This window comes from Oryctolagus cuniculus, chromosome 11 (assembly GCF_051225735.1).
Source record: "Oryctolagus cuniculus isolate XC-2025 breed Fujian yellow rabbit chromosome 11, ASM5122573v1, whole genome shotgun sequence".
NCBI lineage: Eukaryota > Metazoa > Chordata > Mammalia > Lagomorpha > Leporidae > Oryctolagus > Oryctolagus cuniculus.
This window is the reverse complement of record NC_142877.1, coordinates 91,731,439-91,746,056: the sequence shown is the minus strand read 5'-3', so window position 1 is coordinate 91,746,056 and position 14,618 is coordinate 91,731,439. Positions and strand designations below refer to the sequence as shown.

The window sequence follows — 14,618 nt, the reverse complement described above, 5'->3', positions numbered from 1 at the left end:
TGAAATCAAGAGACTTGGTGATTTAGTGGATGTGTTTAGGGAATTGGGAAATGAGAATTCTTGTCCTGATTCTAATTTATCTTGGCTATTAAGCAAGTCACTTTCTCTTTCGCCTAAGTTGCCTCACCTACTGAGAAAGAAATAAATTACAAAAAATAAAATCTCACTTAAATAATTGTGTCCTGGTGTCCATTCTTGGAAGCTGTAATTAAGATAGGCACCATTTATTTATGAAGAGCTTTCTTCTTGTGAGGCATTACGTTAAGTGCTTTCTACATTTCTCATTTAACTTTCATCCCATTCTCCAAGATAAATATTGTTAAATATACTGTATAGGCAAGGAAATTAACACTTTGAGCAGCTAGAAATCTGCTGAAGGATAAACAGTCTTACAATGTAGTGCTGGGGTAGCATTTGGCACAGCATGTAAGATGCTACTGGAAATTTCCATATCCCATATCAGAGTGTCTGGGTTTGACTGCCAGATCTGCTCCCAATTCCAGCTTCCTGTTAATGCACACTTTGGGAGGCAGCAGGTGATGGCTCAAGTCGTTGGTCCCTGCCACTCATCTGTGAGACCTGGACTGAGTTTCTGGCTGCTGGCTTTGGCTGGGGTGAGTATTTGGTGAGTAAACCAGCAGATAGGAGATCTCTGTCTGCCTGGCTGCCTCTCTCTATGCCTTTCAAGTTATAATCCAAGCTATAATTCTCACAGTTGAGAATTGATGTTTGAACATAGGTTGTCTCTAGACTGGCTTTAGATTTTTCAATTTTCCACATAGAAAAAAAAATAAAAAAAACCAGTAACCTAAGGAGCCATACCACAAATGTGCAAAGACTAAAATATTTTATGTAATCCCCCCTTCCAGAGAGAAGTGAAGTTCACTTCTGGTTTCTTTTTTCTAGGTATCTACACAGTGGAAGGGTGAACTTGAATGTTAATATATATCTAGCAGTCAATGGACTGCTGAAAGGTGTTGGAATTGAGTTAAGATAGTGTAGGTTTTGAAGTCCCACTTGCCAGAGTTTGAAACTTGGGTTAGTTGTATGATTTTGTGCAAATTAATCTCTTAAAGCTCATTTCCTTCATCTTTTAAATCCTGGTCAAAGACTTCATAGGCTTATGTAACAAAATTACAAACAATGGCTTAAACATACACAACATAAAATAATTGTTCCACAATGGAAAGATGGTAATCTTTTAAATTATTTATTATGTATTTCATAAATATAACTTTAGGAATATAGTAATTCTTCCTACCACACCCACCCTTCCACCCACACCCCTACTCCTCTTCCACTTCCCTCTCCTGTTCCCAGTCTTTTTTTTTTTGTTTACTAAGATCTATTTTCATTTAACTTTATACACAGAAGATTAACTCTGTTCTAGGTAAAGAATTCAGAACGTTGTATGAGAAAGAAAAAGAAAAAAGGGAAAAAAAGAACAACTGTTCCTCAACAGTCCAGACAAGGGTTGTTCAAAGTCATTGCATCTCAAAGGTAATTTAGCTTTATTCTTTTTTTTTTTTTAGGAACTTAATTATCTTTAAAGAAGAACCCAAGAACGATATGTCTTTTGCAAGCACTTAGATTTAATTGTCTCTTATGAGACATAGAATATCCTTCACTTAATACACTTAAAGTAATTCTTTGAGATCAAGTTTTACTGTTAAGTCTCATAATACAACTCTTTGAGGACAGAGGTTCTGCATGGGAAGTTAGTGCACAATGACTTCTGTCGTTTATTTAACAACTGACACTCTTCTGTATGATGTCAGTGACCACCTGAGGCTCTTTACGTAAGCTGCCTAGGTTATGGAAGCCTTTTGAATCCACAAACTCCATCAGTATTTGGACAAGGCCATAAGCAAAGTAGAAGTTCTCTCATCAGAGAAAAATACATCCTTCTTTGATGACCACTTCTTTCCCCTGGGGTCTCACCCACAGAGGTCTTTCATGTAGAACATTTTTTGCCACAGTATCTTGGCTTTCCATGCCTGAAATGCCCCCCTTGGGCTTTTCAGCTAGACCAGAATGCCTTAAGGGCTGATTCTGAGGTCATAGTGCTACTTAAGGCAATTGTCTCTTTATGAGTCAGCTATATGGACTGCTTCCCGTGTTGGAGCATTCACTCCTTTTTAATTCTATCAATGTTACCAAACACCTGGTCCTATTTATATGATCACTTTGACACTTGATCCTGTCTATATGACCACTTTAACACTTAATCTAATCCATATGCTCTCTATAATACTTAAAATGGTATTTTTACCACCCAGTTTAAGGAGATTTGGGGGCCCATGGCAATTTTTAAAACTATACCCTTAGAAGTAAGTCTGTAGGAATGTATGTAGAACTATACAGCTTTATAGTTACAAACTTCATACATTTCAGAGTTACAACTTTAGGATCATGGTAATTATCCCACCATTCCCACCCTTCCACCTTCCCCTTTCTCTTCCCTCTCTTATTCTCATTCTTACTTATTACTAAGATCTATTTTCAGTTAACTTTATGCACATACGGTTATCTCTATGTTAAGTAAAGAGTTCAACGATTACTATGAAAGAAAAAAGAAAAGTAAAATAAGATAAAAGAAATATAATAATAATAAAAAAAAACTGTTCCTCAATAGTCAAGAGAAAGGTTGTTCAAAGTCATTGCTTCTCAAAGTGATAGTTTCACATCTACAGATTGCCTTTTAGGTAGAACACATGGTATTTCCTTTGGACTGGCTTATTTCACTAGGTATGATGTTTTCCATCTTCATCCATTTTGTTGCAAATGACCATATTTTGGTTTTCTTTTTCTTTTTTTTACTGCTATGTAGTATTCCATAGTGTACATATCCCATAATTTCTTTATCCAGTCTTCAGTTGACCAGCATTTGGGTTGATTGATGTCTTAGCTATTGTGAATTGAGCTGCAATAAACACAGGGGTGCAGATAGCTCTTTCATATGCTGATTTTATTTCCCTTGGGTGGATTCCCAGGAGTGGGATGGCTGAGTCATATAGTAGGTCTATATTCAGACCTCTGAGGTATCTCCATAAGTCTTCCATAGTGATTTTACCAGCTTACATTCCCACCAACAATGGATTAAGGTACCCTTTTCCCCACATCCCCAAATGCCAGCATTTGTTATTTACTGATTTCAGTATGAAGGCCATTCTAACAGAGGTGAGATGAACTCTCATTGTGGTTTTGATTTGCATTTCTCTGATGGCTAATGATCCTGAGTATTTTTTCATGTGTCTGTTGGCCATTTGGATTTCCTCTTTTGAAAAATGTCTGTTTAAATCTTTTGCCCATTTCTTAACTGAGTTGTTTGTATTGTTTGCAAATAATTTCACTCATTCTGTTGTTGCCTCTTCATTTTGCTGATTGTTTCTTTATTTTATTTTATTTTTAAAAGGATTTTATTTATTCGAGAGGTAGAGTTACAGACAGTGAGAGGGAGAGACAGAGAGAAAGGTCTTTCTTCTGTTGGTTTACTCCCCAAATGGCTGCAATGGCTGGAGCTGGGTAGATCCAAAGCCAGGAGCCAGGTGCTTCCTCCTGATCTCCCATGTGGGTGCAGGGGCCCAAGTACTTGGGCCATCTTCTACTGCTTTCCCAGGCCACAGCAGAGAGCTGGATTGGAAGAGGAGCAGCTGGGACCAGAACCAGTGCCCAAATGGGATGATGGCACCACAGTCAGAGCATTAACTTACTGTGCCACAGCACCAGCCCCTTCTTTTGTTTTTGTGGGGAGCAACTCAGACTAGACTGTTACTCGAATTAAGACTTTTTCTATGCATCTGCTCTCCCACAATATGGCGCTGGGAGAGGAGGAAACAGCTTCTACACAGCTGCCTCCAGTTCAACCAATAAACAGCAGGACCTGCTCCTGATTGGAGGAGAGCAGCGTACTCGGCATGTGGGTAGCAGAGTTGGGATTGGTGGAAGAGGACTATAAAGGAGGAGAGAGACAACATGCACCAGGAACATCTATCTGAAGGAACACCTGTGCAGCCCCCGAGAGAGCTGGCCGGCGGTGTGCCGCTCCCCTGCGGAAGTGGGGAAAGTGGCAGGGGGAACCGCCCTTCCACGGAGGTGGAAGGGTCGGTAGCCAACCCAGGAAGAACCAGCAGCAAACCCGGGGAGGGCCAAGCAGACAAAAGAACAGCGCAGGGTCCTGTGTCATTCCTCCACGAAGACGGGGAGCGACAGTTTTTATTTTGACAGGCAGAGTGGACAGTGAGAGAGAAAGAGAGAGAGAGAGAAAGGTCTTCCTTTACCATTGGTTCACCCTCCAATGGCTGCTGCGGTGGGTGCGCTGTAGCCGGCGCACCGCGCTGATCTGAAGGCAGGAGCCAGGTGCTTCTCCTGGCCTCCCATGCGGGTGCAGGGCCCAAGGACTTGGGCCATCCTCCACTGCACTCCCTGGCCACAGCAGAGAGCTGGCCTGGAAGAGGGGCAACTGGGACAGAATCCGGTGCCCCGACCGGGACTAGAACCTGGTGTGCCGGCGCCACAAGGCGGGGGATTAGCCTATCGAGCTGCAGCACCGGCCAAGCCCCTTCTTTTTTTTTTTTTTTTAAAGATTTATTTATTTATTTGAAAGTCAGAGTTACACACAGAGAGAAAGAGAGGCAGAGAGAGAGAGAGAGAGAGGTCTTCCATCCACTGGCTCACTCCCAAATTGGCCACAATGGCCAGAGCTGCGCTGATCTGAAGCCAGGAGCTAGGAGCTTCTTCCAGGTCTCCAATGCCGGTACAGGGACCCAAAGACTTGGGCCATCTTCTTCCTTCCCAGGCCCTAGCAGAGAGCTGGGTTGAAGTGGAGCAGCCAGACTTGAATCAGTGCCCATATGGGATGTGAGCAGTGCAGGTGGCAGCTTTACCTGCTAAGCCACAGCACTGTCCCTAGCTGATTGTTTCTTTTGCAGTGTAGAAGCTTCTCAAACTGACGTAATCCCATTTGTCATTTTTAGCTTTGATTGCCTGTACCTCTGGGGTCTTTTCCAAGAACTCTTTGTCTATGTCAGTGTCTTGTAGGGTTTCCCCAATGTTCTCTAAAAATTTGATGGTTTCAGTTCAATAGATTTAGGTCTTTAGTCTATTTTGAGTGGATTTTAGAGAAAGCTGTAAGGTAGGGGTCTTGATTCATGCTTCTGCATGTGGAAATCCAGTTTTCTTGGCACCATTTGTTGAAGAGACTGTCCTTGTGCCAGGGATTGATTTTAGCTCTTTTGTCAAAGATAAGTTGGTTGTAGATGCTTGGATTGATTTCTGCATTCCCATTCTGTTCTATTGGTCTATCCATCTGTTTCTGTACCTGGACTAGGCTGTTTTGATTATAACTGCCCTGTAGTATGTCTTGAAATCTGGTATCGTGATGCCTCCAGCTTTGTTTTTGTTGTATTAGGTTGCTTTAGCTATTTGAGGTCTTCTGTGTTTCCATATGAATTTCAGCATCATTATTTCTATATCTGAGAAGACCATCTTTCACATTTTGATTGGTATTGCATTGAATCCATAAATTGCTTTCAGAAGAATGGACATTTTGATAATATTGATTCTTCCAACCCATAAACATGGAAAAATTTTCCATTTTTTGTATCTTCTTCTATTTCTTTCTTTAATGTTTTGTAATTCTCATCGTAGAGATCTTTGACATCCTTGGTTAAATTTATTCTAAGGCATTCGATTTTTTTTTGTAGATATTGTGAATGGGATTGATCTTCATAGCTCTTTCTCAGTCATGGCATTGTCTTTGTATACAAAGTCTATTGATTTTTGTGTGTAGATTTTATATCCTGCTACTTTACCAAACACTTCTATGAGTTCCAATAGTATCTTAGTGGGGTCTTTTGGACCCCCCATATATAGAATCATATCATAGCCAAATAGGGATAGTTTGACTTCCTCCTTCCTAATCTCTATCCCTTTGATTTCTTTTTCTTGCCTGATGGGTCTGGCGAAAACTTTCAGGACTGTATTGAATACTAATGGGGACAGTGGGCATCCTTGTCTGGTTCCAGATCTCAGTGAGAATGCTTCCGACTTTTCCCTGTTCAGTAGGACATTGGCTGTGCATTTTTCATAAATTGCTTTGATTGTATTGAGGAATGTTCCTTCTATTTCCAATTGCTTAGAGTTTCATCATGAAAGGGTATTGTTTTTGTCAAATGCTTTCTTTGCATCTATTGAGATAATCATATGGTTTTTGGTCAGCAGTTTGTTAATGTGATATATCTTATGATTGATTTGTGAATGTTGAACCATCCCTTCATACCAGGGATAACTCCTACTTGGTTTAGGTGATTGATCTTTCTGATGTGCTGTTGGATTTTATTGGATAGTATTTTGTTGAGGATTTTTGCATCTATGTTCATCAAGGTAATTGGCCTGTAGTTCTCTTTCTCTGTTGCATCTTTTCAGGATTAGGAATTAAGGTGTTGCTGGCATTGTAGAAAGAATTTGGAAGGATTCCTTCCCTTTCAATTGTTTTGAATAGCTGGAGAAGAATTGGAGTTAGTTCTTTAAATGTCTGGTAGAATTCAGTGGTGAAGCCATTTGGTCTTGGGCTTTTGTTTGTTTACATGGTCTTTATTACTGATTTTATTTCTTTTTTTTATTTTTTTATTTTTATTTTTTGACAGGCATAGTGGACAGTGAGAGAGAGAGAGAGAGAGAGAAAGGTCTTCCTTTACCATTGGTTCACCCTCCAATGGCCACTGCGGCCAGCGTGCTGCGGCCGGCACACCGCGCTGATCTGATGGCAGGAGCCAGGTACTTATCCTGGTCTCCCATGGGGTGCAGGGCCCAAGCACTTGGGCCATCCTCCACTGCACTCCCTGGCCACAGCAGAGAGCTGGCCTGGAAGAGGGGCAACCAGGACAGAATCCAGCGCCCCGACCGGGACTAGAACCCTGTGTGCCGGCGCCGCAAGGCGGAGGATTAGCCTAGTGAGCTGCGGCGCCGGCCCTATTACTGATTTTATTTCTGTCTTGGTTATTGGTTGTTTTAGGTTTTCTGTGTCTTCATGACTCATTTTAGGTAGTTCATATGTGTCTAGGCATCTATCCATTTCTTCTAGATATCCTGATTTGTTGGCATACACCTCTTTGTAGTGATTTCAGATGATTCTTTTTATTTCTGTTGTGTCTATTGTTACTTTTTCATCTCTAATTTTATTAATTTGGGTCTTTTCTCTCCTTTTTTTAGTTAGGTGGGCCAATGGCATGTCAATTTTGTTTATTTTTTTCAAACAAATCAGCTCTTCATTTTACTGATCTTTTGTATTGTTTTTATTGGTTTCAATTTTGATTATTCTTTAATATTAATTATTTCTTTTCTCCTACTAGTTTTGGGTTTGGTTTGCTATTGTTTTTCTAGATCCATGGGATGCATTGGTAACTCATTTATTTGGTGCCTTTCTAATTTCTTGATGTAGGTACCAAATTCTATAAACTTTCCTCTTAACACTGCTTTTGCTATATCCTATAAGTTTTACTATGTTGTATTGTCATCTTCATTTGTTTCCAGAAATTTTTTTATTTCTCTTTTGATTTCTTCAATGATCCACTGTTCATTCAAGAGCATGTTGTTCAGTCTCTATATGCTTACATATGTTCTGGAGATTCCTGTGTTCTTAATTACCAGCTTCATTCCATTGGGGTCAGAGAAGATGCATGGTATGATTTCGATTTTTTTTTTTTTTTTACTGAGACTTGCTTTATGGCCTAGTATGTAGACAATCCAAGAGAAAGTTCCATGCATTGGTAAGAAGAATGTGTAGTCTGTAACTGTAGGATGGAAAGTTCTGTAGATAGCTGTTAGGTCCATTTGGTCTGTGGTATTGACTAACTCTGTTGTTTCCTGGCTGATTCTGTCTGGTTGATCTGTCCATTGCTGAAAGTGGGATACTGAAGTCCCCCATTACTATTGTATTAGAGTCTATGTCTCCCTTTAGATCCATTAACATTTCTTTTAAATTGCCAGGTACCCTGTAATTAGGTGCATATACATTTATAAGAGTTATACCTTCCTGTTTTATTGATCCCTTCTTTGTCTCTTTTAAAAATTTTTGTTTTAAAGTTTTTTTTGTCTGATATTACTATGGTTACACCAGCTCTTTTTTGGTTTCTTTTAGCATGGATTGTCTTTTTCCATCCTTTCACTTTTAGTCTACATGTATTGTTGTTGGTGGGATGTATTTCTTCTAAGAAGCAAATCGATGGGTTTTGTTTTTTTTTTTTTTTTTTTTTTTTTTTTGACAGGCAGAGTGGACAGTGAGAGAGAGAGACAGAGAGAAAGGTCTTCCTTTTGCCGTTGGTTCACCCTCCAATGGCCGCCGCGGCCGGCGCGCTGCGGCCGGCGCACCGCGCTGATCCGATGGCAGGAACCAGGAGCCAGGTGCTTTTCCTGGTTTCCCATGGGGTGCAGGGCCCAAGCACCTGGGCCATCCTCCACTGCACTCCCGGGCCACAGCAGAGGGCTGGCCTGGAAGAGGGGCAACCGGGACAGAATCCGGCACCCCGACCGGGACTAGAACCTGGTGTGCCGGCGCCGCTAGGCGGAGGATTAGCCTAGTGAGCCGCGGCGCCGGCCAGATGGGTTTTGTTTTTTAATTCACTCAGCCAGTCTGACTGGAGAGTTGAGGCCATTTACATTCAAGGTTACTATTGATAAATAATGACTTTTGCCCTGACATTTTTCCATTAATATTCTTATTTTTTACTTTGGATTTCCTTTGTATTTTTACTGGGAGACTTTCTGCTTTCTCTTTTCTAATGATAAGCATATTTCTGTGTGTAGAACATCCTTAAATATCTTTTGTAAGGCTGGGTGAGTGGCAACAAATTCTTTCAATTCCTGTTTTTAATGGAAGGTCTTTATTTCACCTTCATTCATAAGTGAGAGCTTTGCAGGGTACAGTATTCTGGGTTGACAGTTTTATTCTTTTAAGATTTGGACTATATCTTACCATTCTCTCCCAGCCTTTAGGGTTTCTGGTAAGTCAGCTGTGAGTCTAATTGGAGATCCTCTGAAAGTAATCTGGCATTTCTCTCCTGTACATTTTAGAATCTCTTCTTTACTTTTTATTTTGTAGAGTTTGACTACAGTGTGTCATACTGAAGATCTTTTTTGGTCATGTCTGTTAAGAGTTCTATGTGCTTCCTCTACTTGGATATCCTTTTCTTTCTCCACGTTTGGGAAGTTTTCTGTAAATATTTCAGTAAATAAACCTTTTAGTCCATTTTCTCTTTCCATGCCTTCAGGAACTTCTAAGACCTGTGTGTTGTGTCATTTGATGGTATCCTATAGATCTCCAACACTGCCTTTAAGTTTTCTATTTTCTTGTTCTGTTCTTTGGTCTGACCATTGGATTTCCAAAGATTTAGCTTCTATTTCGCTATTTCGGATATTCTTTCTGCTGCCTTGTGGAGTCAGCTGTTAAGGCTTTTGACTGCATTTTTTATTTGATCTTTTGAGTTTTTCATTCCTAATATTTCATTTTGGTTTCTCTTTAAAATCTCAATTTCATGGGAAAAATTTTCATTCATGTCATGTATGGTTTTATTTAGTTCATTGATTTGCTTCTGAATAGTCCTATGATTAACCTTTTGAGTTCTGTTTCCAGCGTTTCATTGATAATTTCATCTTTTCATTCTAGTATTGAAATGTTATGTTCCTTTGGAGGCATCATGTTGACTTCTTTGTTTTTGCTTCTTGGATTGCTGCATTTATTTTCTGGCGTTTATGGAGAAACTTTTTGGGTCCATCCCCCATGATGGCTTTTATCTTTGAACTGTGCCTCTGTGGCTCAGTGGAGTGTCAGCTATTTTAGTGAGTACCAGAAGCATGTACTAGGTGTGGTCAGGGAGCTCTGCTCAGTGCTGTGGGGTGGAGTGAGTATCCAGGGTATCACCAGAGTTGAGGGTGTTAGCTCTCCTCCTATTCTCAGAAGCGGGGGATGGTCACATCCTCCCTCCTCTCCTTTAAGCTGAGCAATACCTGGATGTTCGTCCCCAGTGTGTCTCACACAGCCACAGTGTTTTCACAGACTCGGCACCTGGGGCTCCCACAGATAAGGAATGCAAGAGAGTTCATTCCACCCCATCAGGCTGTCTGTCCACAGAGAGGCTGAGGGGTTCCCAGAGCCACTGTGTGTGTTTCACCCCTGCTGCATTGAGTCTGATCCCCCAGCCAGACTCAAAGTCCACAGAAAACTGAGAATTCATTGGCGCCTGGGGAGCCTTGAGGTGGGTGCAGCTGGAGTGGGGACAGGCATGGGAAGGCCACCCAGGGGCAGTGGCTGGTGGTGGGATGAGCTCTTCAGGAGTCTGGGAATCCCTGGGGAGTCTTGGGGTGGGTGTGGCCAGCTTGGGGAGGGGCGAGCAAGATTTTTTCCCCCTGGTAGAATCCCTAGGTAACAAGCAGGCACCATTGCCACCGGCGGCTCTACTGCTTTCAGAATTGTGCAGGGCTGATAACAAGAGTCTCGCAGGCAGCACTTCCCTTTGGAGGGGAAAGCTTCCCCTCCCTGCCTGTTGTGGGGTGGGCGCAGCCGCACCACCACCAACCCTTAATTTGAACTGCTGTTGTACTCCTAACAACAGTCCTCACTAGCTTCTGGGTATGCATGGAGACGGTGGGGCCCCTGCTCCTGTTTGTGTCCAAAATGGCGCCCGCTTTCTCCCAGCTAGTTAGCTGCAGGGCACTGGTGTGGCAGGGAAAGAAGTGGATAAAGAGGTGGGCTGCCTCTTTCCCCCACTCTGGGCAAGCAGTCTCCCAGCTCCCCTGAGGGTTCTGGGCTGGACCCAAACACGGTGTAGGATACTGAACTATCCCTCAAGCTGTACCAACAGTGGCGCAGGCTGGTGCAGTCGGACCTCACCTTGCAAGCCTGGGTGGGTTCTGGTGATCCTGGGCTGCCCGCTCTTTTGTTTCTGTGTTCCTGCTCCGCGCACCTTACTCACCGTGCACCCAGGCTGCTTAGTCTGCTTTGGCAAGATCTCCCACTGCGAGTATAGCTTCTCCACTTTGTTTTTCTGCAAAGCTCCCAGAGCACAGGGAAGACCTCCCTGTCGCTATTGCTACATCATAAATTGCTAACCTTGTCTTCAGAGTAGGATAGTTGGACCCCTTCTCATCTCTACTGCTACCGTCCTCAGGTAAGCCTTTCTCAGCTTCTACCTGGAATCGCAGCAGGTTGGCCTTGGGCCTTTGGTTTGCTCTGCCTGTAGTCTTGTCTCTACTACACATGGAGAGTTCTTTTATAACTGCAAACCAGCTTATATCACTTTCTTGACTAAAGTCCTCCAGAGGTTTGCCATTGCTTTTAGAATGAACCCCAGTCCTTAACCAGCCTACAAGGGCCTTCCTCATCTCCCATCGCCTTCCTCTCTGAACTCAGCATCATCACCATCTCCATTTTGTGCCGGCTTTCTTTTTGCTCCTAAAGCACGAGCCAGTTTCCTCTCTGGCCTTTTTCACTCGCTCTCTGCAATTCTGCACATTCTCTCCCTTGAGCTCTTTGTCTGGCTCCCTTTGTTCATTTCAAATGTATCCTCCTTAAAGATGTCTTCCCACATCACCTTTCTAAACATTTACCCTGGTCTTCCTTTATCACTACCATGTTTTATTTTTTCCATACCACATATAATGTTTTAAAACATATTTACATATTTATTTTCATATATTTGGGAAAATAATTGCTTGTTTAATATAACTAGGGAGCAGAGTAGTTTTATGGGCAATTAATTGTACGCAAGATGGAATACAATAGAGCTTAGAGAAAAGAGAATCCAAGAGAATTGTTTTCAAAATCTGTTTTATTTATTTGGGAGCGGAAGGAGGTGGGGAGGTAAGGAAGGAGAGGGAGGGGGAGGGGGAGGGGGAGGGGGAGGGGGAGGGGGAGGGGGAGGGGGAGGGGGAGGGGGAGGGGGAGGGGGAGGGGAGAAGGAGAGGGAGAAGGAGAGGGAGAGGGAGAGGGACAGAGAGAGAGAGATCTCATTTTCTTGTCCATTCCCCAAATGTCTGCAACAACCAGGACTGGGCCAGGCCAAAGGTAAGATCTGGGAACTCAGTGCAGCCCTCCCGCATGGGTGTCACAGACCAAGTACTTAGTCATCACCTGCTGCCTCCCAGGGTGCATATCAACAGGAAGCTAGAATTGGGAGCAAGCCAGGACTTGAACACAAGCACTCCAATATAGGATTCAGGGATCTCAACCACTAGAACAAATGCTGGTGCCCAGCAGTCTGAATTCTGATGTTCACAAGGAGCCGGGTTCTTGGAGCTGCTTAGGATCCCAGTGGTAAGGGCAGGGAGATAGGCCAAGAAAAGCCAGGGGACAATACATTCATCCTGAACGAGGAGGCAAGAAGCAGCTTGACATGGCTGGAGGAGACGGGGTGTGGTGTTTTCGAAGGCAGATGGAGGCGGATGGCTTACAGTCTCACGTGCTGGTCAGGGGCCCTCACGACACTCCAGTGGTGAAGAACCTTGTATTCTCTCTTTTCAGAGCTAGCTTCAGTGTCATATTGAGCTTCTAACATACGATCCCATGGGGAGACCTGTGGCTTGAGAATTGCTTAAGTACCCATGATTTGCATTGGTGATTTTTACCTTTACTTACTATGTGTTCTAAAAAGTTAGACAACAGTCGATCTAGTAAGGACAAAGCCAGGTTGCCCTCCTTCGAGACAGAATATAACAAAAACAGCTAGAAGAAAACCACCGTGTGCTTGTCGTGTTTGCTTTGGGACAGGCAGTAGCATCCTGCCGCTGACTTGCACTTCACAGACACGCTTCCTTTGGTAGCGTTATTATCATAAAGAGAGAAGATTTTTCTCTTTTCAGCAGCATACCTAGAGTGCTTTGCTATAGACTGCTCCGATTATTGGGAGATTATTTGTGGTGACAGAAAAATGTGCACATTCGTAACAGCCTTGGCTGTTTCCCTTCAGGGAGGAAAATTTATCTTCTTCTATCTCTTAATGTCTTAAAGAATCAAAGAGCATGGAAATCAAAGTGCCGTGGATGAAGTTTTCCAAACTTCAAAAGCCAGGTGTCCTTGGGTCCGGAAGGCACTGCCTGCCACCCGAGTGGTGTCCAGCATGTCCTTCTCCAGGCTGGCCTCTCCCTGCAGGCAGGTCCTAGGCGGATGGAGTATTCTGAGGGCATTCCCGAGCTAAAACAGATGTCGCACCAGCAGTGTTTCTTCCCATTTGGAGGAGGAGGACGGGAACAGCGTGGGTTGTTGAACTTGTCTGTTTAGAGATGGAAGGATGTTGGAAGCGATTGCCAAATCATTTCTTTCCTCAGGCAGGCACCCGTCCACCGTGGGCAGGATCAGCTTTTAAGCCTGGCCTTGCAAATCAAGTTTCGACAACAACAAGCCATCCTGTTGGAAATCTGCTTTGTGCTTTTAATTTTAATTCTCTTGAGTCCTTCAGTTATGCTTTCAGGCTCTATGAAATTGGGGCCAGGGAGGAAGGAAGGGTGACATTTTACATGTTTAAATCTACATACATATATGTGTATAATATGTATAAACTATATACACATGCACGTATATATACATGCTCACATATAGACATATGTATATTGCATATGCTTATAAATTGCACATATTATTATACATATATACTATATGTGTATATACATTATTATTATCTGTTTGTCTTCACACACACACACAGGCACACACACACACACACAGCAAAGGGCTTCAAAAAGTTAATGGAGGAGGTAGGTGTTTGATGCATGGTTGAGACCCTGCTGGAAATGCCCAGATACCCTGTCCGAGTGCCTGGGTTTAATCCCACTCTGCTTTTGATTCCAGCTTCCTGCTGATATGCACTCCGGGAGGCAGCAGATGGTGACCCAAGTGCTGGAATCCCTGCTACCCACGAGGCAGGGTTGGAGTTCTTGGCTCTGGGCTTTGTCCTGGCCTGGCCCAGCTCCTGCTGTTGCAGGTATTTGTGGGAGTGAACCAGTGGATGGAAGAATTCTCTGTGTCTTTGTCTCTGCCTTTCAAACAAAATAAAATGTTATGAGAAGGTTAATGGGCAATGCACAGAATTCTTTAAATCTTTAAATTCTTTAAATCCATTCCTCATGAGCTTTCTGATGACTGAGTATCTGTGTATGTGTCGGATTTCCTACAAATCTTTGGACTCTCCTGGAGTTTCCCTTGTTCTTATCCTATTTTTCTATCAACTGCACTGAGGTTGTTAACATGGGAACTCTCTGACTCTTCCTCCTAACAGGATGAGGGAGACAGATGACTGAGCTCTGGCTATTTTCTGGAATGCAAGGCAGGAGACACTGTGACCCACAGGAAGCTTCCTCACTGGAGAAACACAGGAGTCCTGTCTGAGAAACTTCCGAAAGGGTGGGCTGGCTGCCCACAGGGCTGGAAACAGTGGCTCTGGCTTGGCCTGAGTTCATGGGTATTTGTCCCACATTGTGCAGAGGAGTTCAGCTTCAGTTCAGTTTACTAAGTGAGCTACGCCTTCTTCCCCCAAACTCATGAGGAGGTGGGGATGCTGCCTTATGCACCTTGCTCACTTTCTTGGCCTAATAGAGGTCCCTTTCTTGTCTTTACAACTGAATGTTAA

The 14,618-nt window shown here is 43.1% G+C and overlaps 1 long non-coding RNA gene across 1 annotated transcript; it reads left to right on the top strand.

Annotated features, from left to right (window-relative positions):
* The first annotated feature begins 501 nt into the window (after nucleotides 1-501).
* Nucleotides 502-14,063, top strand: LOC103348341 (uncharacterized). Its single transcript, XR_007919517.3, has 3 exons — nucleotides 502-614; nucleotides 1,391-1,500; nucleotides 13,841-14,063. It is a non-coding gene; the product is annotated as an uncharacterized LOC103348341 (long non-coding RNA).
* Nucleotides 14,064-14,618: the final 555 nt, after the last annotated feature.